Genomic DNA, 27,457 nt, shown 5'->3' on the forward strand with positions numbered 1-27,457 from the left:
TACGGCCTCCTCGTCAAATTCGGGCAAAAGCTTGCGCTTTGGGTAGCTCTTTGCTTGGTGACTATCGCCGTATTTGTCGGCGGTCTTGAGTACTTTGCTCCATCTCATTCTGAGTACGTCTTCCGCTGTTTTGAGCTTCCGCTTCTGCTTCTTCAAACTTCTTGCAGTGGCGACGAGCCTTTTGTGGAGGTTCTTATGCTCCGGTGTTGTGTCCGGCGTGAGATCATCTGGACTGTTGTTTTTGCCGGGGATGGGTTGCTCGTCCAATTCATCCTGTTCGAATGGTTGCTTGGTGGCATGTTCGTCGTCCACTGGTTCGCCCTGCTCTACGGCTGGGTCTGTATGGGTGCTGTTGTTGTCGAGGCGGGACTTCGGGTGGCGTTTGCACCGCCGTTTTGGCTGTTTTTCGGGGGAATTATCCTTCGCTGCGCCCCGTTGTTCCTCGTTATCGCTTCCTTTCGGTGTATCCACCATGTATACATCATGAGTTGAGGTGGCATTCTAGTGCCCTGTGGGTGCTGGTTCTTGGTCGTCTCTGGCATCGTCGTCCATACCGTCGATGTCTTTGGAGTCGAGATCTAGCATGTCGGTTAAATCATCGACAGTGGCTACGAAGTGGGTGGTGGGTGGGTTTTGAATTTCTTCGTCGTCCGCATCCCAACCATCCTGGCCATAATCCGGCCAAATCTCTCCTGATAGAGAGAGGCACTTTAGCGATTTCAGGATATCGCCGAAAGGTGAGTGCTAAAAGATGTCCGCAGCAGTGAACTCCATGATCGGCGCCCAATCGGATTCGATTGGTAGGGGCACGGGAGGTTCGGAGTCCGGCGAGGAATCCGGCACCTTGGAGTCACGAGCTTCACAAGGGACAGGGTCGGTATTCGGCTCCATCGCCGTAAAGGTAGCAGCCCCCGATGCGGTGTCTAGCCACCCATCCTCGATAGGCGCAGTCGGCTCCCAGCTAAGAGTCAGAGCGGACTCTTGTGCGGCCTCCAGGGCAGCGTCCGGCAGCAGAGCTAGATCATGCCCATCGTGACAGTGCGGCGCGCTCGGCTGTGGCTCGAATCCGTCGAAGATCAAGTCTCCGCGGATGTCGGCCGCGAGGTTCAAACTTCCAAATCTGACCTGATGGCCAGGGGCGTAGCTTTCAACCTGCTCCAGATGGCCAAACGAATTGGCCCGCAGTGCAACGCCGCCGAATACGAAGGTCTGTCCGGGGAGAAAAGTCTCACCCTGGACCGCGTCGTTGTTGGTGATTGAAGGAGCCATCGGGCCTATGAGCGATGACACAGAGGAACTCTCAATGAAAGCACCAATGTCGGTGTCAAAACCGGCGGATCTCGGGTAGGGGGTCCCGAACTGTGCGTCTAGGCGGATGGTAACAGGAGACAAGGGACATGATGTTTTTACCCAGGTTCGGGCCCTCTCGATGGAGGTAAAACCCTACTCCTGCTTGATTGATATTGATGATATGGGTAGTACAAGAGTAGATCTACCACGAGATCAAGGAGGCTAAACCCTAGAAGCTAGCCTATGGTATGATTGTTCTTCGTCCTATGGACTAAAACCCTCCGGTTTATATAGACATCGGAGAGGGCTAGGGTTACACAGAGTCGGTTACAATGGTAGGAGATCTACATATCCGTATTGCCAAGCTTGCCTTCCACGCCAAGGAAAGTCCCATCCGGACACGGGACGAAGTCTTCAATCTTGTATCTTCATAGTCTTGGAGTCCGGCCAATGATGATAGTTCGGCTATCCGGACACCCCCTAGTCCAGGACTCCCTCACCTTGTAAGAGAGCCCCCCTTCTTCTTCTTCTTCTTCCTTGACCTTCTCCCTAGATGGGAGAAGGGTTTCCCCTCTGGTCCTTGGCTCCCATGGCTTGGGAGGGGCGAGAGACCCTCCGAGATTGGATCTATCTCTCTGTTTCTGCGTTCTCTGGTTCTACCCCTTCACCGTTTCCTTTATATCTGGAGATCCGTAACTCCGATTGGGGTGAATCTTTCGCCGAGATCTTTCTCATAAAATTAGCTTTCTTGCCCCAAAAGAAGAGCGTCAACCGCCTTACGGGTGGCCCACGAGATCCCAGGCCGCGCCCAGGGGGGAGGGCGCGCCCCTGTCTCGTGGCCACCCCGGACACCGTTTCGCGTTGATTTTACTTCCCAAAATCATAAATATTCCAAAAAAATATCCGTCCGTTTTTATCCCGTTTGGACTCCGTTTGATATTGGGTTTCTGCGAAACAAAAAACTTGCAACAGACAGGAACTGGCACTGGGCACTGGATCAATATGTTAGTTCCAAAAATAATATAAAAAGTTGCCAAAAGTATATAAAAGTTGAATAATATTGGCATGGAACAATCAAAAATTATAGATACGACGGAGACGTATCACGAAGGTAGTGGCAGTTTTCCGCGTCATCGAGCTCTGACTGGATGGAGTCGAGGATGGTCTACTGCTGCACCGCCTCCTCTGCTTGGGCCACCTCAAACTTGTTAGAATAGATAGAGATAGATGTCTTCATGTAAACTTGGCCTGTACGACATCCTAGAATGATCTAGTGGAGACACATAGATATAATTCTCTTTGTAAATTTAAACTATTTTCCTTATCTCCCAAGATCATCTAGGATCTGATCTATGTACATCACTGGCAACACTCTGCCAAATATAAATAGATGACCGCAGCCTCCTAGGTAGATACGTTTAAGCAATTTCACATGGTATTAGAGTCATCTTCCTCTAAATCACATCTAGCTTCAACCCATCCCAGCCATGGCGAGCTCATCCTCTGCACTGTCCCTCTCCCTCCTTGCGGCCCTCGCACAATCCGCCAACCAGAAACTTTCCAGGGGAAACCATCTCCTCTAGAAGGTGTAGATCCTCTCTGCAATCCGCGGGGCACAGTTGCAGAACTACATCGACCTCTCTGTTGTTGTGCTGCCCGCAACCATCACCACCACCGACAAGGAAGGGAAGCAGACGACATGATCAATCCAGAGTTCACGGCATGGACGGCCATGGACCAACAGGTCCTCAACGTGCTCCTCGGCACGCTGATAGGTGATGTCCTTGCGGCGGTTATCATTCAGCCAATCGCAGCACAGGCATGGGAGGCGATCGAAGATATCTTTTCGACGCACACGCGGGCTCGCAAGGTCAACACCTGCATCGCCCTGGCTACTATGCACAAGGGCTCCATGACCATCTCTGAATACATCACCAAGCTCTGAGTGCATGGAGATGAGATGGCAGCAGTAGGCAAGGTGCTGGATGATGAAGAGATGGTCTCTTACATTCTCTTCGGGCTTGACATCGACTTCAACCCTGTGGTGTCCACCATTGCAGGACGTTCGGATCCCGTCTTGGTGAGTGAGGTATACTCACAACTCCTTGCCTTCGAACAACGCATGAACCTGCTTCAAGGAAGTGGTCACTCCCAATCGTCTGCCAGCTACTTCTCGCGGTCGTGGTGGATGCAATGATCATGGGCGAGGACGTGGTGGACGCTGAAGGAAATATGCCCTAGAGACAATAATAAAGTTTTTATTTTATATTTCCTTATTCATGATAAAGGTTTATTATTCATGCTAGAATTGTATTGATTGGAAACTTAAATACATGTGTGAATACATAAACAAATACCATGTCTGATGAGGGCATCCCCGTACCTCATATTGTTCCCATGAAGGAGGATCTGAAGCCCAACTTCAGGACTCCTCCAAGTTAGAGGTGTGCCAAGGGGGGTGACCGAACCATGTACTTAGTCGGTTGCAGTTTTATCTATTTTTTTCCAGGTCATGTTATGGACCAGTTAGGATTTTTATTTTGTGTGTTTCGGTGTGGGTCTGTTCAAGCGACTACTTTTTTTAGATGCCTATATAAGGAGGCCAGTGGCTAGGTTTTGAGGGGGGGATCTTTTAGATTGAGTTTCTAATATTGTGTTCACGTGGTGAATCATCCCTCCGGGGACGGCACTGCTGTTTACCAAATAAAGTGATGACTGCGTGAAGTTTCTTGTGTGATCAAGGATTATCGTGCCAAGGTAAGAGGCGTGTTGTTCATCTCCATGTTGCTTGTTGGATTCGTTTCCTCACCTTCAGGTTGCGTGGATGCTCTCGTGATTAGAAAGTTATCTATCTAGTTGTCTTGCAGTGAAAGATCGGGCAAAAGCCATAGGATCACCATGTTGATCCCTGTTATGTGGTATCCGATTACTGGGTTTATCACCGCGATCATCTACTGCTGAGATTGATCTGCTCGTCTTGCACAAGATTTGTGGATCTACTGGTTTGTTAAAGGCCAGAAGTTTGGTCTATTGTTGTCAGGGAAGCTTAGGTCTTGTTATTCGATCATTTGCCTCTTGTCATCAGTTTGATCACCGATTTGTTGGACGAAGAGGTTGTGACGACTGAATTGTTGGTGGCGAGGCAAGCTGCAGCAGATCGGGATCTGTTTTTCCTCGTCCGGGCAGCGCGTTGTTCTACAGATCAATAGAAGGAGATCGGATTGATCCGTTTTGATGGACCAGAGAAAAAGAGAAGAAAATATAAGGAGTTTGTTTCGGATCAGTCGACCCGCTTTTGGTGGAAATTTGCCTGGCAGAAAAAAAAGAGGAGTCCTATTCTTGTGCGTGTTACGTAACTTCCGTCTGAGTTTGGTGCAGCTTTTTGCATGGAAAAAAATAGGAACGAGATCACAAGAAGTCGGCAACGAGAGAAGCAGTCGTTTGGGTTCCTGATGGCTCCTCTCTCCCCTCCCCTATCCTCTCCCCCTCTCCTTTCCCGTCCCTCCCGTGCCGATCCCCTCCGACCCCGCCTTGTTTCTCCCCGGCGACCGCCCTCCCTGGGCCGTCGCCGCTCTCCGCTTTTTCCTCCCTCCTTGTTGGTGTGGTGTTTGGGGCTTGTGCTTCGGGGTCGGCCTCGCTGGGCTCTCGCTTTTGGGCTTTTGCTGTGGATGAGGACTCCTCCTCATATTTGGAGGTTGCTCCAGTGCGGAGCTCGCCGGTGCCGTCGCCCGCCGTCAAGGGGTCGATGCGCGTCCGGCGGTTTGCCCCTAGTGGCCGGGGCCGCCCTATGGTGCCGCCTGAGGGCTCAGGTTGGTGCCGGGCTAGTCATCGCCATCGCAGATCTGGTAAAGCTCTCTTCTCCTCTCTTGTTGGTGGTTCTCCTGTTGTGCGGATGGGGAGAGGCTGGCTGGCACCGGCCTACTTTCCTCGCCAGGGTCGGTGTCGCCGGTCTCCGCGGCTCCTTCCCTCCCTCCGGCCATGGCAGCGGCGCCGTTGCTGTGTGGTTCGCCGGTCTGCGGGGGAGGGGGCGGATTCGCTAACCCTAGGTCGGGCTCTTGCCTTGGCTATGCGTGGGCCTCGGGCCTAGGGGTGCGGGTGGTTGTTGGGACGACTTGTGGGTCACAACCCATTATTCCCCCTCTATCATAGTTGGATGCTTCCCCCCATCTTCCCTTGGTGGGCTCTAGACAGATGGTTGTGGCCTCTGATAACCCTTCCACTTCTGTGGCCTAGTTGGTTGACCCGGCCCAGGCGGGCTCGGCTCAGTCGGGCTATATATGGGTAAGGAGGGGCTCCATTCCCCCATTTCTAGGGTTTTCGGCTTCCGCCGCGGATATCCGCTCCCACCGCTTCCCCATCCGCCGCTTCCATAGATCTGTCCCTCCCCTTCCCCTCCTCCTCTCCTTTGCGGCGGCTCTCACCATGGACAAATCCAGGGGTTCTTCGAGTGAGGACTTGTCGAGAAGCAAGAGCCCTCGCGAGGAATCGCCCGGATCGGGGGCGGATCTGGCCTATGAGGCCGCCCTTCGCTCCAAGCTGGAGGCTGACCGGGTGTCGCACGAGCAGGTGGCCCGCGAGCGTGAGGCGTGGGCGGCGGGGCCGGTGTGGCTTCTGCGCGACGAGCAGGCCCGGGCGGCGGCTGGATCTGACACTGCAGGCTCGGTGGTGGCGGATCCGTGGGAGGTCGCGGCTGTGGGCGGGGCGGCAGGCTCGTCCTCTTCGGGTCAGCGCCCGGTGTCGGCGTCCTGGATATGGGGGTATCCAGCCGTGCGTGCCTGCGGCCCACCACGTGGCTCCATCGACGGCCTGGTATGTCCCAACTTCAACATCAACAACTCAAGACCCTCGCAAGGGGCCAGGCCTCACAAGGAAGACGACGCCAAGGCCTCCGAGGTGATCGGCCTCCTTAGGCTAGCTCCCGAGGGGCGGAGAGTTCTATGCAAGGTTTGCCTCATGAGGCTCAGCTTACATGAGCCATGACGATCAAGGCCAGGCGGGAGCCAGGCGGGTGCAGAGCGTAGGTTTCCTGTTCGGTGCAACGAAGGCAGGCCGCATGCACAGAGTCCCGAGGAATCAGCCAAAGGTTTCCATTCTGGTGCAACAAGACCAAGACCGCCAGGACGGAGGTCATCGGCGAGCCCACTGCAGCGTGACGACCAGAGGCTTTTCATAGGTGAAGACTACTTTTGTCAGAATAAGCTATACTACTTGTCCCCTTTCAAATCCAGCCATTGTGGGATCCCTTCTCGCCAACATTTGGGAAGAGGACCAAGGCCACTATAAATAGGACTAGCCACCACCATAGAAGGGAAAAGAGAAGCCGAACTAGCTCACACCTCACCAGCTCCCTTGAGCTCAAGAACACCTCACCTCCTGAGGCCAGTTCATCCATTGTACTAGTTCATCCTCAGCCCTCCGAGGCAATCCACCAAAAACGCTGGAGTAGGGTATTACACCGCAAGGTGGCCCCAACCAGGATAAACTGTTGTGTCTCTTTGTCTCTTTGAGCTTGTCGCGCTAGGCTTAGGAGGATCGCGAGTAGGCAGGCTGTGTTGGTTGAGATCTCCACACGCACCCCGGAGTTCGAACCTCTCAAGGGTTTACGGAACCCGTAATCCAACATTTGGCACGCTAGGTAGGGCTGCGTCAGAATCCTCTACCCCGACCGCCAGATCGCGCCGCTGGCCCCGATGGCGGGCGCTCCTCCGTCGACCCAGCCGACTCACGCTCCCGAAGAAGCGCTGGGGCTGCGCTGCTTCACCCTCTCCCTGCAGCAGGTGCAGTGGCCGCCCAAGTTCCGACCGGAGATGCACAACCATCGAGCAAGGCACATCACCCTCAGGACGATGCGTCTGGGGCCTCGACCGACCGGGTGGTCGGCGTTCCTCCCGAAGTCACGATCTTCCCTACGGCCACCGAGGCTCCCGAGAGTGGATCTCGCGAAGCCATGGAAGACCCGCACCCTCACGAAGAACAATACTCCGCTGAAGCCTACCCCCTTGTCAAGCACCCTGTCTACTTCGTCAGCACGGTACTAAGGGAGGCCCGGGCATGCTACCCCATGCCTTAGAAACTCCTGCTCGCGCTCCTGGTCGCCTCCCGAAAACTGCGCCACTACTTCCAAGGCCACCCCATCAAGGTTGTTTCGGCGTACCCACTGGAGAGGGTGCTCCAGAGCTCGAATGCCGCCGGACGAGTTGTCAAATGGAACATCGAGCTTCAGGGGTTCAATCTTGAGTTCAGCACCACCAGGGTCATTAAGGGTGCGGCCCTCGCGGACTTCGTGGCCAAGTAGACTAACACTCCTGACCGTGGAGTAAGCGAGAACCGCTCCCTCTTGCCAGGAGACAAGGAACCGGACAGATGGATCATGTACTTTGATGGAGCATTCACGCGACAAGGCGCGGGAGCAGGGGCCTTCCTCATCTCACCCACCAAGGACAAGCTCTACTACGCGGTGCAGCTCTGCTTCTAGTAGGACGAGAAGGTATCCAACAACATTGCGGAGTTCGAAGGCTTGCTCGCTGGGCTCAGAGCCACGACAGCGCTGGGGGTGAAGCGCCTCACCATCAAGGGCGAATCTCAGCTCCTCATCAACTTCTCCAACAAGGAGTATACGCCCAAGGACGAGCATATGGAGGCATACCTAGAAGAGGTGCACAAGATGGATAAACGATTCAGGGGCTTGGAGTTGCAGCACATGCCACGTGGAACAAACAAGGAGGCGGACGACATCGGCAAGAGAGCCTCCCGCAGGCTCCCTCAGGAGCCGGGAGTGTTTGAGGAGCGGCTCGTCAAGCCGTCTGCGGCTCCCCCCACCGCGACTCCAGCACCGCCTCAGGACGGTTTGCCACAGGCACCTAAGACGGGCACCACAACCCGTGGCCACCCCTCAGGGGCCCGCCTGCTGCTTGCGCTCGAGCCTCAGGAGGGGTGCTGGACCGGAGAGTTCAAGGCATGCCTGCTTCAAGGGACCCTACCGGAGAAGGAGGAAGAAGCCGAGCGCGTGGCACGTCAAGCCACCGCGTACTGCATCCAGGACGGTGAGTTATATCGAAAGAGGCCCAATGACGTTTTGTTGCGGTGCATTGGTACGTCTCCATCATATCTACTTTTCCAAACACTTTTGCCCTTGTTTTGGACTCTAACTTGCATGATTTGAATGGAACTAACCCGGACTGACGTTGTTTTCAGCGGAACTGCCATGGTATTATTTTTGTGCAGAAACAAAGGGTGATGCAGCAAAGTAGCGTAAGTATTTCCCTCAGTTTTTGAGAACTAATGTATCAATCCAGTAGGAGGCTCCTCAGAAGTCCCACGCACCTACACAAACTAACAAGAACCTCGCAACCAACGCAATAAAGGGGTTGTCAATCCCTTCACAGCCACTTGCGAAAGTGAGATCTGATAGAGATAAAATGATAAGATAAATATTTTTGGTATTTTTATGATATAGATTGGAAAGTAAAAGATGCAAATAAAAGTAGATGGTAAACTTATATGATAAAAGATAGACCCGGGGGCCATAGGTTTCACTAGTGGCTTCTCTCAAGATAGCATAAATATTACGGTGGGTGAACAAATTACTGTCGAGCAACTGATAGAAAAGCGCATAGTTATGAGATTATCTAGGCATGATCATGTATATAGGCATCACATCCGTGAAAAGTAGATCGAAATGATTTTGCATCTACTACTATTACTCCACACATCGAGCGACTCCTGCCTGCATCTAGAGTATTAAGTTCATAAGAACAGAGTAGCGCATTAAGAAAGATGACATGATGTAGAGGTGTCGGTGTCAAAACCGGCGGATCTCGGGTAGGGGGTCCCGAATTGTGCGTCTAGGCGGATGGTAACAGGAGACAAGGGACACGATGTTTTTACCCAGGTTCGGGCCCTCTCGATGGAGGTAAAACCCTACTCCTGCTTGATTGATATTGATGATATGGGTGGTACAAGAGTAGATCTACCACGAGATCAAAGAGGCTAAACCCTAGAAGCTAGCCTATGGTATGATTGTTGTTCGTCCTACGGACTAAAACCCTCCGGTTTATATAGGCACCGAAGAGGGTTAGGGTTACATAGAGTCGGTTAAAATGGTAGTAGATCTACATATCCGTATCGCCAAGCTTGCATTCCACGCCAAGGAAAGTCACATACGAACACGGGACGAAGTCTTCAATCTTGTATCTTCATAGTCCAGGAGTCCGGCCAAAGGCTATAGTCCGCCCATCCGGACACCCCCTAATCCAGGACTCCCTCAGTAGCCCCTGAACTAGGCTTCAACGACGACGAGTCCGGCGCGCATATTGTCTTCGGCATTGAAAGGCGGGTTCCTCCTCCGAATACTTCATAGAAGATTTTGAACACAAGGATAGTGTCCGGCTCTGCAAAATATGTTCCACATACCACCGTAGAGAGAATAATATTTACACAAATTCAATCTGCTGACATATTCCGTGGCGTGACATCACACCACGGCCAAGCCTTTATTCGAATCGTTTTTACTGTCCCACCTTAGCACGTTTAGCGAGGCGGTTTCCTTGGCACGTCTTGTCAAAGCAGAGATCGTGTCCCCTTATTCCGGGATTCTCATTAATACGGGCATGGGTAACCCAGTCGTGCCCGTTGGCACGTATCCTCTATCGAAGGCGAGCCCTGAACGGTCACGGGGAAGGCTCTTGGTATTCAACCTCTTTATAAAGAGACCAAGGCTCCCCTCCTTTCTTTCAATCTCAATCGAATCCACCCCTCGCCTCGAGTTCCAACACCTAAAGCTCCAGATTCAGGCGCTTCGGACCTTCGATGATGTCCGGCTCTGACCTGCAAGGCCGGTGGATGCCTTCCTCCGTTACGGAAGAAGACGTGCTAAAGCTAAGAGATGCCAGGTATCTAACCGGCGAAATTTCGCATAGGTTGCCCGCCCAAGGGCAGGTTATTCCCACTCCCAAGCCTGGCGAAAGCGTAGTGTTCGCGTCTCACTTCCTTCGGGGGCTAGGCTTCCCGACGGACCCCTTCACGAGGGGGCTCATGTTTTATTATGGGTTGGAATTCCACAACTTGGATCCGGAGTCCATCCTCCACATCTCATCGTTCATTGTCGTATGCGAAGCCTTCCTCCGCGTTACCCCTCACTTTGGATTGTCGCTCAAGACCTTCAAAGTGGAGCCGAAGATGATCAGGGGGCAGCAGGCAGAGTGCGGAGGGGCTGTTATAAGCAGGAATGCTGATGCTCCGTGGCCCGAGGGCTCTTTCCAAGAGGAGCTCAGCCTATGGCAACAAGAATGGTTTTATATCACAGCTCCCAGGGGCACCAAATGGGTGGCGCCGCCTGCCTTTCGCTCGGGTCCTCCACCGCGGCTGCCGTCATGGGTCAATAAAGGACTTGACTGGGGGCCGTCCAAGGACGTGCCCTTGTTGCAGGGACGCATTCGAGACCTCCTAGAAAGAGAGGTCACTCTGGTCTTAGTAGCGTAGGTCATGCTGATTCGTCGCATCCTGCCCTGCAAACGTCGCCCCCTCCACCTGTGGGAATTTAACCCGGAGGGACCACGAGCTCTCCAACTTTTTATGGGTGCAACGCCCGTGGAGATGTATAAGCTTTTCTTTGGATCACAAGCGAGGTGTCCGGACTTGACCGAGGACGCAGGTATGAGCTGCAATCGCCCGAATACTCAAGTAAGTAGCCCTATGCCCGGACACGCCATCCCATATTTGTCATGAATTTGCCCTCAAAAGAGCTGTCCCTTGAACAGGAGTGGATAGCGAAAGCAAAGTTAATCAGGTGTCCGCCCCCCCTCCCTGAGACCACGTCGAATCCCGTGTTAACCAGGATGCTGGAGGTTGCGCCTTCGGAAGAAGGTGAAGGGGGGAACAAGGAAGCTACCGCCTCCATGAAGGAGGCTGTCAGGAAAGGAGGGATCGAGAATCCCTCCATCCAAGGGAAGAAGAGGACCACCTCTGAAGACCTGGAGACCATGGTCTCAAAGCGGGGGAAGAAATCTTCGCCAGAGGATCCTGCGCCGAGAGATGCCTCGGCCGCATTGTGCCCCCAAGGGGATCAGCCCTCCACCGAGCCGTAAGTAAAAAGGGAGTTAAAATGAAGGACATCCCTGCCTTATTTATGATGAAGATAACCGAAATTTTACCTTGTAGTTCGGATCTTAGCCCTTCTCAGCAGAGCTCATCTTCGGGGGATCTTCGTCCGGAGATGATAGAGAGCGAAACGCCTCCTCCTGCCGTACCGTCTTGCAAGGCGGGCGACCCTGAGGTGTCGTCACAGAGGGTTTCTCCGAGTCCGGCGGGGCCGGAAGGCAGTCGTATGCCCCCCCAAAGCCCTCCGTGTCCGGCCTTCAAAAAAGACCATGGGACCAGTCCGGCACCACCTGGTGTACGGTCGGAGGAGCTGAAGGATCTGCTGGGGCGAGCGTCTATCTCAGAAGATCACCGTGCGTTAATGGGTACAGTGATTGAAAGGATTTCATCCGCTGAGAGCGGATTGCACAAAGCCGTCAAAAGTTTACTGATCGGTTTTGAGGTACGCAAAATGATGTACCTTCTGACAGTTCCGCATATAAAATGTGCCATGTGTAGATAGTAGCCCCTGAGGCTCGGTGTGTTGTCAAAAAATGACAGCACGCCGAGGATCATAATCCCAGGTATAATATGTTGCCCGTCCTATGTAGGTGGCGAGGGGTCCAGTGGCTATCCGGACAGATGAATTTGCCGGACTAAAGAGGCAACTTGACGTGGCGGATGCCGACATCGCGCTTGTCAATAAGCGACTTGACGAGTCACAAGGTATGTAATTTCTCCGCGGACACCTGGTAAGGGAGCTTGATGCCCATGCCTTACAACATGTATGCTTGATGCAGATGGTGCCGCTGCCATGGAGAACCTTCGGGCGGAGCTCGCCCGACCTAAGGAGCAGACCAGAAAGAGTGATGCGGCTGCCTTGAAGGCGGCCGAAGAGTTAAAAGCCGAACAAGCTGCTCACTGCCGAAGCAAGAATGAAATGGCCGAGATGGTCGTGAAGTTGAAGAATGCTGCCGACCACTGCAAGCTTCTTGAAAAAGAAGATAGAGCGGTACAAGAGGACCTGAAGAAGGCCACTACCGAGGCCAAGGATGCTCGCTCTGCGATGAGATCTATGAAGGAGGAGCTGCGTCAGGCCAGAGATATCACGGCTGGAAAGCCCTTTCTGCTGCAGAGGAAATTCATGGATCCTAAATATGCTCAGTTGGACCGGCTGTGGAATGCGGAGGATACTTATCTGGACTTGGCGGCAAGTGTCGCGGACGCGGCCGAACACTTCCGAGATCAAAAGGATCACGAAATGGAAAAGGTTTTTTGGTCACAGTTCCATAATACAGAGCGCCCACTTCCATTAACCGATCGCTTGGAGAATGGGTGGAGCTAAAAGGTTATCCGGACTTGCCATGAAGGATGTCGTGAGTCTTATGTGGCCGAAGAGGCCCGAGCCGAAGAGTTATTTTGGCTTGGTGCAACAGTTCCTTTGTGCGGTGCCGCATATCAATGCAATGAGGAGGTTGGCATGCATAGAGGGTGCGCAGATGGCTCTTGCCCGTGTCAAGACATACTAGGCGGAGATGAGGGCCACCGATGTTGCATCCCAAGATTTGGACGAAAGCCGAGTACCTGCCGAGCACTATTTTCAGGAAGTTCTGCAGGGCGCTCGTTTAATAGAGACGCGGTGCTCGAAGGATATTATGTTCGAATAAAATGTATTATTGTGAAACAATGTTTCAATGAAATATAAATTTTTTTTATACTTGTGCCTTCAAGAATCAAAATACCTCCTGTGCGGCCGTTAATGTATATGTGTATATAACCTGAAAGATGGCAGTCTTCGGCTTCAGCCCCCACGCGTATAATGCGGGGGTGTTTGCAAAAGGTGCATTTTCACACTTGATCCAACGTCTTGGTCCTATAAAGGAGGTGGTAGCGCGGCAAACTAGGCAACCGGACTATAATGCTTTATCACTTTCACTTAGCCATAGGAGTTTGATAATGGGGCTACTATATAGCCCCTAGGGGCACCGCGCTCACCCGAATTCGGGGCGCGTAAGTGCCTGACCGGCAAACGGCCCTTCATCAAGGCGGAGGAATCCTAAAGATTCCGGCAGGTCATCGAGTGGTTGACCAGTCTCACGCTATATCATGACAGTCAGTTTTCGGCTTTCTCTACTGAGGTGCTCGCCTGGCCGAACCGGGGCAGAATCGCAGTAGTTCTCCTGGTGCCGCCTTAGCTGATAGAGCGGAACGTAAGGCAGCAAAACACAGGAGCCGGGCAAACCCAACAGTTGGCCAAAGACATGATTCGGAGCTGATGCATATAAGGCCTAACTCGAGATGCCGAACACTCCCTAAGGTATTCGGTCTTTATGAAAATGGGCCGAACAACGCCCTTGGTAATAAGCCCCTGGTGTCCAGGTACGTGCAAAATTCTGACGTGGCCCATGCCAAAACGCCAGCCTCCTCCTCGGTTATAGCAAGAAACCTGGGGATGTGTATCAACAAGAGGCAGTAAAAAGGGTTTACGCAGGGTCTTAATCTGAAAAGAATCCTTGTCACGGGTCCCTACTGCACGTCTGCGCCTGTGTCTCCGTTGTGCCGTATTCTGGACGGGTGTAGCACGGTGTTCATCTGTAAAAGAGAGGAACTTAGTTGAAAAAGATCGTGCGAGAATGTACGTTATATTAAATAAACAATGTACGATTCAAAAAATGAATAAAATTGAGCTTTATTGTCTCTTGTTGTGCATGCGCGGAGCCCCTTGTACAGGGGTATGCGGCTAGTAAGCCCTTGTGTGTTTACGCCGGACTCGTCTAGCCGTGTCCGGGGTCTTAACAACCTGTTTAGGTGCTTTGATTGGTGAAGCCGGTTTAGTGTGTGGCTGTCAAGGCAGTCACAAAAATCTTCCACGCTCGAGGAACGCTCGGTGTTTCCCTTTAAGGAGATGATGCCTCGCGGACCGGGCATTTTGAGTGTAAGGGATGCATAATGCGGTATTGCATTAAAGCGGGCGAAAGCTTCGCGTCCCAGTAGTGCTTGGTAGCTACTTGTGAATGGGGCGAGGTGGAAGGTTAGCTTTTCGCGGCGGAAGTTGTCGGGCGAGCCGAACACAACTTCTAGCAGTAGAGAGCCCGTACAATGGGCATATGGGCCTGGCATTGCCCCTTGAAAGGAAGTGTTTCTATGGCGAATTTTGGTTGGGTCTATCCCCATTTTGCGGATTGTGTCCTGATATAGTAGGTTTAGATCACTGCCGCCGTCCATTAGGACTTGTGTAAATTGGAGTCCGTCGATTATCGGATCTAATATCAAGGCAGTCCATCCTGCATTCCGGATACTTCTAGAGTAATCCTGATTGTCGAAGGTGATTGGTTTTAATAACCAGTGGCGGGACTCCTCTGGGATAGGCCGCATGGCGTGTATCTCTATGGGCGCCATTCTATTTTTCCCTTTTGTCACGTAAAGTGAGTTTACTATTTTGACTTCTTGTGGGAAATTCTTTTGTTTTCCAGTGCTCTGCTTGTGGGGTTCGTCATCGTCCTCGCTTGGTGTGTCAAGCCCCTTGTGTTCGGCGTTGAGTTTGCCAGACTGCTTGAAGACCCAACAATCTCTGTGGGTATGGTTTGCAGGCTTCCCGGGAGTACTGTGGATTTGGCATATCTTGTCCAAGATTTTGTTTAAGTTAGATAGCTCATCCTTGTTATCCTTAAGGGGCAGTTTTTTATGATTCTGCCGTGAGCTTTTGAATCCGGTGTTGACTGCCGTGCTCTTCGGGCTGTTTCCCTTTGTCCAGCGCTGGTCCTTGCTGCGTGGCAGTTTCCCGTTTCCATCCCTTACTTCGGATGTACTTGGGTCGCTGGTGCTGCATCTTGCCAGCCAGCTATCCTCTCCCACGCAAAAGCGGGTCATGAGGCTTGTTAATGCGGCCATTGTTCTTGGCTTTTCTTGGCCGAGGTGTCTGGCGAGCCATTCATCTCGGACGTTGTGTTTGAAAGCTGCTAAGGCTTCGGCGTCCGGATAGTCGACTATTTGATTCTTTTCAGTGAGGAATCTGTTCCAGAATTTTCGAGCTGACTCTCCGGCTTGTTGAGTTATGTGACTTAAATCGTCTACATCTGGAGGTCAGACATAGGTCCCTTGAAAATTTGCCCGAAAAGAATCCTCAAGCTGTTCCCAACTTCCAATGGTGTTTTCGGGGAGGCTTTTGAGCCAATGCCGGGCTGGCCCTTTGAGCTTGAGGGGTAAGTATTTTATGGCGTGGAGGGTCATCTCCTCTAGCCATGTGTATGTGGAGGATGTAATCCTCAATCCAGACTCCAGGGTCTGTTGTACCGTCGTATGCCTCTATGTTTATGGGTTTAAATTCCACTGGAAATTCATAATCCAGAACCTCATTGGTGAAACATAGGGGGTGTGCGGCACCCCTATATTTAGGTGTACCATAATATTCGGACACTTGATGTGTTGCATTGCTCACTAGAGCTTGCTTTCTTGGCCCGTAGATAGATCTAACTGGGCCATCTTTTTGATGCGAATCCGTGTGCGGATCGCGTGCCGGCTTGTGTGCGGCACCGTTTGCCGCTGTATGTTTGCCATGGGGTCGTCTATCCGACCGGGTGGTCTCCTTGTTCTTTGATTGCAGGGGCTCTACGACTTCCTCGTCAAATTCGGGCAGTAGTTTTCGCTTCGGGTAGCTCTTTGTTCGGCGACTATCGCCGTATTTGTCTGCGGTGTTGAGTACTTTGCTCCATCTGAGTCTGAGCGCATCTTCCGCTGTTTTGAGCTTCTGCTTCTGCTTTTTCAGGCTACGCGCAGTGGCGACGAGCCTTTTGTGGAGGTTCTTCTGCTCTAGCAATTTGTCCGGCGTGAGATCGTCCGGACTCTTATCTTCACCGGTGATGGATTGTTTATTCAGATTGTCCTGTTCGGATGGTTGCTTGATAGCATGTTCGTCGTCCACCGATTCGCCCTGCTCTATGGCTGGGTCTAAATGGCTGCTGTCTTTGTCGAGGCGGGACTTTGAGCGGTGCTTACGTCGCCGTTTTGACTGCTTTTCAAGGGAATCATCCCTCGTGGCGTCCCGTTGTTCCTCATCGTTGTTTCCTTTAGGTGTGTCCACCATGTACACATCGTGAGATGAGGTGGCTGTCCAGTGCCCTATAGGTACTGGTTCATGTTTGTCTCCTACATCGTCGTCCATACCGTCGATGTCTTCGGAGTCGAAGTTGAGCACGTCGTTTAAACTTTCGACAGTGGCTACAAAGTGGGTGGTGGGTGGGAGTCGAATTTCTTCGCCGTCCGCATCCGAACCTTGCTGACCATAGTCCGGCCAGGGCTCTCCTGATAGAGAGAGAGATTTTAGTGAAGTCAGGATGTCGCCGAAGGGCGAGTGGTGAAAGATGTTCGTGGTGGTGAACTCCATGATCGGTACCCAATCGGATTCGATTGGCAGGGGCGCAGAAGGTTCGGAGTCCTGAGAGGAGTCCATCACCTTGGAGTTACGAGCCTTGCAAAGGACAGGGATGGTGTTCGTCTCAACCGCCGTAGAGATTGCAGCCCCCAAGGTGGTGTCCAGCCATCCATCCTCGATCGGCGTAGTCGGCTCCGAGCTAAGGGTCACAGCGGACACTTGTGCGGCCTCCAGGGCACTGTTCGGCGGCAGAGCTAGATCATGCCCATCATGACAGTGCGGCGCGCTTGGCTGTGGCTCGAACCCGTCGAAGATCAAGTCTCCGTGGACATTAGCCGTGCAGTTCAAACTTCCAAATCTGACCTGATGGCCAGGGGCATAGCTTTCAATCTGCTTCAGATGGCCAAGCGAATTGACCCGCAGTGGAAAGCCGCCGAATATGAAGATCTGTCCAGGGAGAAAAGTCTCACCCTGGACCGCATCGTTGCTGATGATCGGAGGAGCCATCGGGCCTAAAGATGACGACACAGAGGAACTCTCAACGAAAGCACCAATGTCGGTGTCAAAACCGGCGGATCAACGGGTAGGGGGTCCCGAACTGTGCGTCTAGGCGGATGGTAACAGGAGACAAGGGACACGATGTTTTTACCCAGGTCTGGGCCCTCTTGATGGAGGTAAAACCCTACTCCTGCTTGATTGATATTGATGATATGGGTGGTACAAGAGTAGATCTACCACGAGATCAAAGAGGTTAAACCCTAGAAGCTAGCCTATGGTATGATTGTTGTTCGTCCTATGGACTAAAACCGTCCGGTTTATATACGCACCGAAGAGGGTTAGGGTTACACAGAGTCAGTTACAATGGTAGGAGATCTACATATCCGTATCGCCAAGCTTGCCTTCCACGCCAAGGAAAGTCCCATCCGAACACGGGACGAAGTCTTCAATCTTATATCTTCATAGTCCAGGAGTCCGGCCAAATGCTATAGTCCGGCCATCCGGACACCCCCTAATCCAGGACTCCCTCAAGAGGGATAAACTCATGCAATATGATATAAACCCCATCTTTTTATCCTCGATTGCAAAAATACAATACGTGCCTTGCTGCCCCTGTTGTCACTGGGAAAGGACACCGCAAGATTGAACCCAAAGCTAAGCACTTCTCCCATTGCAAGAAAGATCAATCTAGTAGGCCAAACCAAACTGATAATTTGAAGAGACTTGCAAAGATAACTTAATCACACACAAAAGAATTCAGAGGAGATTCAAATATTTCTCATAGATAAACTTGATCATAAACCCACAATTCATCGGATCTCAACAAACACTCCGCAAAAAGAGTTACATCGAATAGATCTCCAAGAAGATCGAGGAGAACTTTGTATTGAGATTCAAAGAGAGAGAAGAAGCCATCTAGCTAATAACTATGGACCTGAAGGTCTGTGGTAAACTACTCACAACTCATCGGAGAGGCCTTGGAGATGATGTAGAGGCCCTCCATGGTCGATCCCCCTCCGGCGGAGCGCCAGTGAAGGCTCCAAGATGGGATCTCGCGGATACAGAAGGTTGCGGCAGTGGAATTAGGTTTTCGTGGTGCTCCTGGATGTTTTCGGGGTACGTGGCTATATATAGGAGGAAGAAGTAGGTCGGTGGACGCTCGAGCGGCCCACGAGGGTGGGGGGCGCGCCCAGCCCTAGGGGCGCGCTGGGCACCCTCGTAGCCGCCTCCTCTGTTGCTTGACGTCCACTCCAAGTTCCCTGGATCATGTTTGTTCCACAAAGATCGCTCTTGAAGGTTTCATTCCATTTGGACTCCGTTTGATATTCCTTTTCTTCGAAACACTGAAATAGGTAAAAAACAGCAATTTGGGCTGGGCCTCCCATTTGTAGGTTAGTCACAAAAATGATATAAAAGTGTAAAGTAAATCCCATAAACATCCAAAACGGGTAATATAATAGCATGGAACAATCAAAAATTATAGATACATTGGAGACGTATCACAACCATCCTCCATCAACAATTTCATGATGTTCACTGCCATGCGTGAGTAATTCCATCACAGGCTTGCTGGACGGTGATGGGTTAGATGAGATTTACCATGTAATCAAGTTAGTTTTGTTAGGGTTTGATCCCTAGTATCCACTATGTTCTGAGATTGATGTTGCTATGACTTTGCTATGCTTAATGCTTGTCACTAGGGCCCGAGTGCCATGATTTCAGATCTGAACCTATTATGTTTTCATGAATATATGTGAGTTCTTGATCCTATCTTGCAAGTCTATAGTCACCTATTATGTGTTATGATCCGTTAACCCCGAAGTGACAATAATCGGGATACTTACCGGTGATGACCGTAGTTTGAGGAGTTCATGTATTCACTATGTGTTAATGCTTTGGTCCGGTACTCTATTAAAAGGAGGTCTTAATATCCCTTAGTTTCCATTAGGACCCCGCTGCCACGGGAGGGTACAATAAAAGATGTCATGCAAGTTCTTTTCCATAAGCACGTATGACTATATTCGGAATACATGCCTACATTACATTGATGAATTGGAGCTAGTTCTATGTCACCCTATGTTATAACTATTACATGAGGAATCGCATCTGACATAATTATCCATCACTGATCCAATGCCTATGAGCTTTTCACATATTGCTCTTTGCTTATTTACCTTACCGCTGCTGCTGTTATAATTACTACAAAACTGCTACTGTTACTTTTGCTACTGTTACCGTTACTTCCATACTACTTTGCTACTAAATACTTTGCTGCAGATACTAAGTTATCCAGGTGTGGTTGAATTGACAACTCAACTTCTAATACTTGAGAATATTCTTTGGCTTCCCTTGTGTCGAATCAATAAATTTGGGTTGAATACTCTACTCTCGAAAACTGTTGCGATCCCCTATACTTGTGGGTCATCAAGACTATTTTCTGGCACCGTTGCTAGGGAGCATAGCTCTATTCTTTGAGTCACTTGGGATTTATATCTGCTGATCACTATGAGGAACTTGAAAGACGAAAGAACTAAGATTTATCCCTCAACTACGAGGGGAGATAAGGAACTGCCATCTAGCTCTGTACTAGATTCTCCTTCTGTTATGAGTAAGCTTGCGACACCTAAGCCTGCTTCTGCTATTAATTCTTATATGTCACATGTTATTGATGATGCCACTTCTACTATGCATGATACTTATGATGAAACTACTTCTATGCTTGATACTACTGTGCCATTAGGTGAATATCTTGATGGACAACTTGCTAGGGCTAGAGAGAATGAAATTCTTGAAACTAATATTATTGATGATAGTGATGATGAAGGTTCTCCCCCTAAATATGAATTGCTTGTTGTTCCTGAGGGTTATGTTATGGATGAAGAAACTGCTAGAGATTTTCTTGCTTGCAATGATAGATCTGATCTTAAGAAGTTATTAGCTAAACTGAAACAGAAATCTCTAAATGCTAGAATGAAATGTGACCCTGCTTTTGCTACTTCACCTATCTTTGTTACTGATAAGGATTATGATTTCACTGTCGACCCTGAGATAATTACCTTGGTTGAATCTGATCCTTTCTATGGCTATGAATCTAAAACTGTTGTGGCACATCTTACTAAGTTAAATGATATAGCCACCCTGTTCACTAACGATGAGAAATGTCGTTACTATTATATCCTTAAGATATTTCCATTCTCATTAAAGGGTGATGCTAAAACTTGGTTTAATTCTCTTGATCCTGGTTGTGCGCGTAGTCCCCAGGATATGATTTATTACTTCTCTGCTAAATATTTCCCTGCTCATAAGAAACAAGCTGCTTTAAGGGAAATATATAATTTTGTGCAAATTGAAGAAGAGAGTCTCCCACAAGCTTGGGGGAGGCTTCTCCGGTTACTTAATGCTTTGCCTGATCATCCTCTTAAGAAAACCGAAATACTTTATATCTTTTATAATGGACTAACTGATGCTTCCAAGGACCACTTGGATAGTTGTGCTGGTTGTCTTTTCAGGGAAAGAACAGTCGATCAAGCTGAATTGCTATTGAATAATATGTTGACTAATGAAAATAATTGGACACTTCCTGAGACAATTCCTGGGCCGACTCCTAAACCAACTCCGAAGAAAAGGGGTGTTCTATTTCTCAGTCCTGACGATATGCAAGAGGCAAAGAAATCTATGAAAGAGAAAGGTATTGAAGCTAAAGATGTTAAGAATTTACCTCCTGTTGAATAAATACATGGCCTTAATATACCACCTATTGAAGAAATACATGGCCTTAATATACCACCTATCGAAGAAACACATGGTCTTGATAACCCGACACATGTAGTAAAGGTAAATTCTCTCTATAGATATGATAAAGTTGAAATCGCGTCTACTAAGTTTACTAGCCAATGCTTGGATGAATTTGATGACTTTATGGCTAGACAAGAAAATTTCAATGCTTATCTTGGTAGACAATTAAAAAGTAATTCTTATATGATTGGACACTTGAGTGATTATATGGCTAGAGTTAAAAGCAAACTTAAACTCATTAGTAAACATGCTTCTATGGTTACCACTCATGTAGAACAAGTACTTAAGGCTCAGAATGATTTGCTCAATGAATATAATAATAAACATGATTTTGCTGTTAGAGTAGCAACTAGAACGTGTAAAATGACTCAGGAACCTTTGTCTCCTGAGGGTCACCCTAAGAGAATTGAGCAGGATTTTCAGAGAAATAATGTTGATGCACCTAGTCCTTCTAACAATCAACAACAACAAAGCCTTTAGTCCCAAACAAGTTGGGGTAGGCTAGAGGTGAAACCCATAAGATGTCGCAACCAACTCATGGCTCTGGCACATGGATAGCAAGCTTCCACGCACCCATGTCCATAGCTAGCTCTTTGTCGATACTCCAATCCTTCAGGTCTCTCTTAACGGACTCCTCCCATGTCAAAATCGGTCGACCCCGCCCTCTCTTGACATTCTCCGCACGCTTTAGCCGTCCGCTATGCACTGGAGCTTCTGGAGGCCTGCGCTGAATATGCCCAAACCATCTCAAACGATGTTGGACAAGCTTCTCCTCAATTGGTGCTACCCCAACTCTATCTCGTATATCATCATTCCGGACTCGATCCTTCCTCGTGTGGCCACACATCCATCTCAACATACGCATCTCCGCCACACCTAACTGTTGAACATGTCGCCTTTTAGTCGGCCAACACTCCGCACCATACAACATTGCGGGTCGAACCGCCGTCCTGTAGAACTTGCCTTTTAGCTTTTGTGGCACTCTCTTGTCACAGAGAATGCCAGAAGCTTGGCGCCACTTCATCCATCCGGCTTTGATTCGATGGTTCACATCTTCATCAATACCCCCATCCTCCTGCAACATTGACCCCAAATACCGAAAGGTGTCCTTCCGAGGTACCACCTGGCCATCAAGACTAACCTCCTCCTCCTCACAGCTAGTAGTACTGAAACCGCACATCATGTACTCAGTTTTAGTTCTACTAAGCCTAAACCCTTTCGATTCCAAGGTTTGTCTCCATAACTCTAACTTCCTATTTACCCCCGTCTGACTATCGTCAACTAGCACCACATCATCCGCAAAGAGCATACACCATGTGATATCTCCTTGTATACCCCTTGTGACCTCATCCATCACCAATGCAAAAAGATAAGGGCTCAAAGCTGACCCCTGATGCAGTCCTATCTTAATCGGGAAGTCATCGGTGTCGACATCACTTGTTCGAACACTTGTCACAACATTATTGTACATGTCCTTGATGAGGGTAATGTACTTTGCTGGGACTTTGTGTTTCTCCAAGGCCCACCACATGACATTCCGCGGTATCTTATCATAGGCCTTCTCCAAGTCAATGAACACCATATGCGAGTCCTTCTTATGCTCCCTATATCTCTCCATAAGTTGTCGTACCAAGAAAATGGCTTCCATGGTCGACCTCCCAAGCATGAAACCAAACTGATTTTTGGTCACGCTTGTCATTCTTCTTAAGCGGTGCTCAATGACTCTCTCCCATAGCTTCATTGTATGGCTCATCAGCTTAATTCCACAGTAATTAGTACAACTCTGAACATCCCCCTTGTTCTTGAAGATTGGTACTAATATACTCCGTCTCCATTCTTCTGGCATCTTGTTTGCCCGAAAAATGAGGTTGAAAAGCTTGGTTAGCCATACTGTCGCTATGTCCCCGAGACCTTTCCACACCTCAATGGGGATACAATCAGGGCACATCGCCTTGCCTCCTTTCATCCTTTTTAAAGCCTCCTTCACCTCAGACTCCTGGATGCGCCGCACAAAACGCATGCTGGTCTCATCAGAGGAGTCATTCAGTTCAATGGTAGAACTCTCATTCTCCCCATTGAACAGCTTGTCGAAGTACTCCCGCCATCTATGCTTAATCTCTTCGTCCTTCACCAAGAGTTGGCCTGCTCCGTCCTTGATGCATTTGACTTGGCCAATATCCCTCGTCTTCCTCTCCCGGATCTTAGCCATCTTATAGATGTCCCTTTCACCTTCCTTCGTGCCTAACCGTTGGTAGAGGTCCTCATATGCCCGACCCCTTGCTTCACCAACAGCTCGCTTTGCGGCCTTCTTCGCCATCTTGTACTTCTCTATGTTGTCTGCACTCCTATCCAGGTATAGGCGTCTGAAGCAATCTTTCTTCTCTTTAAGTGCCTTCTGGACATCATCATTCCACGACCAGGTATCCTTATCTTCGCTTCTCCTTCCCCTGGACACTCCAAACTCCTCCGAGGCCACCTTACGAATGCAAGTCGCCATCTTCATCCACACATTGTCCGCATCCCCTCCTTCCTCCCAAGGGCCCTCCTTAAATACCCTCTCCTTGAACACCTGAGCTACCTCCCCCTTGAGCTTCCACCACTTCGTTCTAGCGACCGTGGCACGCTTATCCCGCTGGACACGAATCCTAAAGCGGAAGTCAGCAACCACCAGCTTATGCTGGGGTACAACACTCTCCCCAGGTATCACCTTGCAGTCTAGGCACGCACGCCTATCTTCTCTTCTCGAGAGGATGAAATCAATCTGGCTAGAGTGTTGGCCACTACTAAAAGTCACCAGATGTGATTCTCTCTTTCTAAAGAGGGTGTTAGCTACAATCATGTTGTAGGCTAGAGCAAAGCTTAAGACATCTTCTCCTTCTTGATTCCTAATGCCATAGCCAAAGCCCCCATGCGCCCCTTCAAATCCTGTGTTAGATGTACCCACGTGGCCATTGAGGTCTCCTCCTATGAAGAGCTTCTCACCAATCGGTACACTCCTAACCATGTCTTCCAAGCCCTCCCAGAACTCCCTCTTGGTGTTCTCATTGTGGCCTACTTGCGGGGCATATGCGCTGATAACATTGAGAACCAAGTCCTCAGCTACCAGCTTGACCAGGATAATCCGGTCCCCACGTCTCCTGACGTCTACCACTCCATACTTGAGGCTCTTGTTGATCAAGATGCCTATGCCATTTCTGTTTGCAGCCATCCCCGTGTACCACAGCTTGAAGCCGGTATCCTCCACCTCCTTCGCCTTCTGTCCTCTCCATTTGGTTTCTTGGACGCAAAGGATATCAACACCTCTCCTCACTGCTGCATCAACTAGCTCCCGAAGCTTCCCTGTCAGAGACCCTACGTTCCAGCTACCTAAGCGAATCCTCCTAGGCTTGGCTAGCTTCCTTACCCTTCGCACTCGTCGAGTCAAATGCGAAGACCCTTGCTCATTTTCCACTACATCCGGGCGCCGATGTAGCGCGCCACTAAGGATGCGACGACCCGATCCTCGCTCACTTGCCACCGTATCCGGATCAAGATACGGCGTGCCACTTGGGGGGTGACGGCCCTGCCCTTGCCCATTTTCCACCACACCCGGGTTCCGATGTGGCGCGTCGCTGAGAGGGTTACGCCCCAACGAAAATCTTTTGGGTTTCATCTCCATAAGAGTGGCTGAGTTTTTATGTTGGCTCGCCAAGCCTATCACAACCCTCCTCCTTTACCCGGGCTTGGGACCGGCTATGTTGAGACAACATAGGCGGAGTTGGAGTGATAGGACTTTGCATGCTTCTAGTGAAGCTGCTGTAGACACACCTGAGAATCCCAATGATATTTCTATTTTTGATGCTGAAACACAATCTGGTGATGAACATGAACCTAGTGATAATGTAATGATAATGTTCATGTTGATGCTCAACCTAGCAATAATAATGACGTAGAGGTTGAACCTGCTGTTGATCTTGATAACCCACAACCAAAGAATCAACGTTATGATAAGAGAGACTTTGTTGCTAGGAAGCACGATAAAGAAAGAGAACCATGGGTTCAGAAACCCATGCCTTTTCCTCCTAAGCCATCCAAGAAAAAGGATGATGAGGATTTTGAGCGCTTTGCTGAAATGATTAGACCTATCTTTTTACGTATGCGCTTAACTGATATGCTTAAAGTTAATCCTTATGCTAAATACATGAAGGATATTATTACAAATAAAAGAAAGATATCGGAAGCTGAAATTTCCACCATGCTTGCTAATTATACTTTTAAAGGTGGAATACCTAAGAAACTTGGAGATCTAGGAGCACCAACTATACCATGCTCCATTAAAATAAACTATGTTAAAACTACTTTATGTGATCTTGGAGCAGGTGTTAGTGTTATGCCTCTCTTTTTTTATCGTAGACTTGAATTGAATAAGTTGACACCTATTGAAATATCTTTGCAAATGGCTGATAAATCAACTGCTATACCTGGTAGTATTTGTGAGGGTGTGCCTGTTGTGGTTGCAAACGTTACTATCTTAACGGACTTTGTCATTCTTGATATTCCCGAGGACGATAGTATGTCGATTATCCTTGGTAGACCATTTTTGAATACTGCAGGGGCTGTTATTGATTGCAACAAAGGCAATGTCACTTTTCATGTTAATGCTAATGAGCATACGGTACACTTTCCGAGGAAACAACATCAAGTTCATATCATCAATTCTATTGGAAAAAATCCAACAATTATTATTGGAGGTGTTAAATTTCCTCTTCCTACTGTCAAGAAGAAACATGATATTCTTATTATTGGGGATGTGCATATCCCCGTTGAGGTAACCTAGTGTTATTCGAAATTTCTCCGGTTCCATGTTATTCGGAATGAGTTTGTTAACAAGACTTGATCAACCTTGTTAGTGGATTCCTTTTAATGATCATGAGACGGATGAAGTTAGAAGGCACAACCTTCTGTACCCTCTTTTTACTTTATGTTATTTAGATTAAATAAAGAAAAAATAGCATTTTCTGTCTGTTTTCTGAATTATCCTTGCAATAAAAAATACCCCCCCAAAAAAGTTCTCCAAATGCCTTGCAAATTTAGTATGACTTTTTCTGCAATGTTTGAGAATATCTGGAACTGAGAACACACTAGGGGGAGCAAGCACCTGGCCACGAGAGTCGGGGGCTCACCCTACACCCCTGGGCACGCCCCCTGCCTCGTGGGTCCATGGTGGCCCCCTCCACTTATTCCTACACCCAGACACTTCTTCTTCCTCCCAAAAAAATCACTATCCATCTCAAGCACGAGTTCTAGCTCATTTTGCTGCCATTTTCGATATCCTTGCTCAAAGCTCCATTCACAAAACTGCTTTGGGGGATTGTTCTTTGGTATGTGACTCCTCTAATGGTCCAACTAGTTTTTGTTCTAGTGCTTTATTCATTGCAATTTTTTGCTGCCTAGGTGACCCTGTTCTTAAGCTTGCATGTCAAATTTATATGGTCCCAAGTAGTTCTATTGCATGATATAGTCTCTCGGCACTTGTGGGAGTAGTTGCTATCAATTTTATTGAGTTCGGTTCACTTTTATTTTGAGTTACTAAAAATTTCAGAAATTTTTTAGAGGAAGAAATATGTCTAGGAAAATGTACCAAGGTGGTTCTTCAAGGAAGCAAGCACCCAGGCTCGCAATACGTGAGCAGGATGATGAACCACCGAGGGTAGCTTATGTGCGGCCTTGTGAATGGTCGTCAGAGGAGTTTATGGTCGAAGCAGGCATCAAGGATGAATTTGATGCATATGGGCGTAATGCTGATCTTGAGGACTTCATGCAAGATAAGTGCCCTCAATACTACCATTTGACTGATTCATTTGTGAGAAGGTTTAAATTTACATCTTCGCGCAATTCTCAAAATGTCCTGTTTGATCTTTATAATAAATCATATACCATGGACCTAGAAGATTTTACTACTGCTTGTAAACTCCCACAGCGGGGCAGTGTTAATGAACCTCGTAAATCTAAATATAAAGACTTTCTTGCTAGTATCACTGTGGGGGAATCTAGAGAAATGGCACAAGCTACCATAGGGAGCATTCATTTTCCTGCTATACATTACTTTGCTCTCTTCATAGGTAGTTGCATTAATGGTAAAGATGAAGCTTGTCACATGTGTGTTCCGGATCTTTGTGTTCACAAGAGTGCTGTATTGGGTGATAAACAATATAACTTGGGGGCAATTTTTGCAAGTAGATTGCATAATAATGGTTTAGATGGAGACTTGTTTGGAGGGATTTATGCGACCCGTGTGGCTAATTATCTTGGTATACCCGCACATGAAAATGATATGGAGTTGCCTGCCGCTTATTTAGATTATAATGCCATGGTTAATCATCATTTTCTTGAAAGGAATGAACAAATACTCTAGTACCGACTAATCTTTGACGGACGTCGCGCTGT

At 49.1% G+C, this 27,457-nt stretch overlaps 1 pseudogene; it reads left to right on the top strand.

The window, feature by feature from the left end:
* The first annotated feature begins 3,268 nt into the window (after nucleotides 1-3,268).
* LOC119282949 lies at nucleotides 3,269-3,407 on the top strand (annotated as a pseudogene).
* Nucleotides 3,408-27,457: the final 24,050 nt, after the last annotated feature.

Source organism: Triticum dicoccoides, chromosome 3B, assembly GCF_002162155.2.
Source record: "Triticum dicoccoides isolate Atlit2015 ecotype Zavitan chromosome 3B, WEW_v2.0, whole genome shotgun sequence".
Classification (NCBI taxonomy): domain Eukaryota; kingdom Viridiplantae; phylum Streptophyta; class Magnoliopsida; order Poales; family Poaceae; genus Triticum; species Triticum dicoccoides.